General features: G+C 46.6%; 1 non-coding gene across 1 annotated transcript; it reads left to right on the top strand.

Moving 5' to 3' along the window:
• Positions 1-336: 336 nt before the first annotated feature.
• On the top strand, positions 337-410 carry TRNAN-GUU (transfer RNA asparagine (anticodon GUU)). Its single transcript has one exon. It is a non-coding gene; the product is annotated as a tRNA-Asn (tRNA).
• The last annotated feature ends 2,786 nt before the right edge of the window (positions 411-3,196 follow it).

Genomic DNA, 3,196 nt, shown 5'->3' on the forward strand with positions numbered 1-3,196 from the left:
GGACGAGCCGTCTGTCACCGGAGCCCACCGGGCGTTCAGCTTCCCTTGGGCCCCACTCGGCCCAGGCCCGGGGGGGTCGCGGCCCCAGGCGTCTCCGTGGTGCTGGCAGCTGAGGCGGGTGTGGAGCAAGGCGGGGCGAGGACGCTCGGCTGCCCTTCTGCCTCCGGAATCACGCAACGCGCGGCTCTCAAAGGCGATGCACACGCTGCGCCGACTCCGCGTGTCGGGTTTTCCGAGGCTCTGGAGCCGGCACTGCTGTCCTGCAAGGGCGGGTGGCTCGGCCTGGCGTTGAAGGAGCCCCAGTTCCTGAGGGGGGCGGTTGTGGCGCTTCCGCGTGTCTCTGTGGCGCAATCGGTTAGCGCGTTCGGCTGTTAACCGAAAGGTTGGTGGTTCGAGCCCACCCAGGGACGAGTCTTGCCTTTTTTAGGTTGTAGATGTGTTTGCAGTTGTTCCTACTCTGCATATCCTCTCAGGTAAAGGCGAAGAGAGGCCTCCTCCGCTGGTACCCTCCTGTTCTCTGTGTCTTGTGCACAAAAGGGGGACCTAAGTCAGCATCATAAGGTCATCACAGATCCTCGCAGAAGAGCTGAGGAGGAAAACAGGTCTCGGGGAGTAGGGAAATCCTTCAGAGAGTACACACATCGTCGTGACTCGGAACTCTTTTTCACGGTGGAGTTTCTTCCATCATTGGTTGCGGCTAGTATTTACTTAACCCTTTCCATACACTTTTTAAGTGAAGTTGGTTCTAGGATTTTGTGATTACAAATAATGCTGTAGTCCCCATTCTTGTACACACATCTTTGGCCACTTGCCCCAGTATTTCTATAGGGTAGAGTCCTGGAAGAGCAGTTGCTCTGTCATAGTGTTCACACGGCTTCCGTATGGTTCCATTTCTCTCCTTTGTTGGCTTATTCGCTATGACTCTTCGTCATTTCAGCGGCTGCTTTAGGATTCACAGCACACATCTGCAACTTACCACAGTCTGCCTTCAAGTGGTATCATACCTCTTCACATTTCTCCCCTGCCCGCCTGTATGATATCGCTGTCCTGCACTGCACTTTACACACGTTATAAACCCCACAATCCGTCATTATTACTTTTGTTTAATCTGTCCCATGGTTTTAAAGAGGTTTAAATACTAAGAAAAAATCTTAAATATTTTCCTGTGCAGATACCGTTTCTGTTGTCCGTCATCCCTTTGTGTACATCCAGAGTTCCATCTGGCATCAGTGTCCTTCTTCCTGGAGGACTCCTTCAACATTTCTTGTAGTGTGCATCTGCTAATGATGAATTCTTTCAGCCTTTGTATGTCTGTAAAAGTCATTAGTCACCTTCATTTTTGAAAGACTTTTTTGGGGGAGGAAGCGTACAATTCCATGCTGACTTTTTTCCCCCTCAGTCGTTTATAGATATTGCTCCACTGTCTTCTCACTTGCACTGCTTCTGATGAGAAATCTGATATCATCTTTATTTTTGTTTTCTGTGTGTACCATGTCATTTTCCTATGGCTGTTTTGGAGATTTTTTTTCTTTTTCAATGGATTTGAGCAATTTAATTATAATGTGACTAGATGTAGTTTTCTTCGTGTTTCTTGTGCTCATTCATTGTGTTCATTTGGCTCCTTAGATCAGTGGGTTTATAATTTTTATTATAACTGGAAATTTTTCAGTCATTGTTTCCTCTAAAATTATTCCTTCATCCCCAGTCTTTTCAGGTCAGGGACTCAATTACTCGTATATTAGGCCTTTTAAAGTTGCCCTGCCATTCACTGATAGATGTTCATTAGAAAAAATTTTTTTTGACTGTGAGTTTCATTTTGTACATTTTCAGTTGTTCTTGGCTTTGTGTTCCCTGATCTTTTTTTTCCTGCAGTGTCTAATCTGCTGGTAATTCCATCTGGTGAACTTATTATCTCAGGTGTTATGGTTTCCATCTCTAAAGTTTGATTCTGTCCATTTGACATCGAACCCAAAGTGAGTTCGCTCTGACACTGGGTGCACTGGGAGAAAGTAGGACTTTTACCACACAGCACTGGGCAAGGAGAGAGGGCAGCTAACGCTGAAATCCCAAACTCCCCAAAAAGCTAAAAGGAAGGGTTTTTATTTGGGGTTTTAGGTAGGGGAGGAGGAGCATATGGCCTTGCTGGTCGGAGCTTTCCCACCAGCCTGTCTTTGGCCTTGAGACTACTTGCAGAGAGGAGGGAGCCCGTGACCTTGCTGGTCAGCAGCTTTGCCACCAGCCTGTATCTCTTTGTGGGGAGGAGATAATGAATCCAGGTGCTTGTCCTTGGCGGTGTCTGTCTCCATGGAGGATAGTGGATTCTGGAGCCAGGAAGCCAGAGAGTAAGCTGGGAATGAGTGTTTTGGTTTTAACCCCATATATGCTGGGTTTAATGTAGGGAAACTGATATCAGGGTCAGCATCACATTTGTATATGCTCCACATGTCTACTTCGCTCCTTGGGCATATGTAACACAGTCAGAATAACTGTTTTAAAGTCCTCTCTGTTAATTTTAACATCGTGTCAGTTCTGGTTCAGTTTCGGTTGATTGCTTGTTCTTCGCATTAAGGATCATGTTTTCCTGCCTCTACACATGCCTGGCGTTCTTTGATTGGATGCCAGACATTGTGAAAGTTTTCCTTCTTGCGTACTGGCTATGTTGGTATTCCTATAAATCTTCTTGAGTTTTGTTCTGGAGTACAGCAAAGTGACTTTTAAAGTTTGATCCCTTCGGATCCTGCTTTTATGATTTTTTTTAGGTGGGTCAGTCTAGGGCTGATTATTCCCACCACTGAAACAAGACCTTCCTGAGTGTTCTTCCCAATGGCCCACGAATTATGAGTAGTCCAGTCTGGCAGGTGGGAGCAAGTATGATTTCCTGTCCTGTGTGAGCACCAGGCACTCTTCCATGATCTTTTCAGAAGTCTCTTCCCCTGGCTTCAGACAGTTCCTTCATAAGCGTGCCCTGATCAGTACTCTGCTGAATACTCGAATATGCCTGAATACACATATGCCTGGATTCTCTCTCTGTCCATCTCTCTTGTCACTTTATCTTTGTCCTATGAACTCTAGCTGCCTTGCTCTCTGTGGAAATTCAGCTTCATGCCCACAATCCAAGGAGCTGGCCTCAGATCCCCCTCCTCGTGCCCAGCCTGGAAACTCTCTGAGAGCAACAATTATCCCATTTGAGACAAAT

Source organism: Equus quagga, unplaced genomic scaffold (assembly GCF_021613505.1).
Source record: "Equus quagga isolate Etosha38 unplaced genomic scaffold, UCLA_HA_Equagga_1.0 HiC_scaffold_283_RagTag, whole genome shotgun sequence".
NCBI lineage: Eukaryota > Metazoa > Chordata > Mammalia > Perissodactyla > Equidae > Equus > Equus quagga.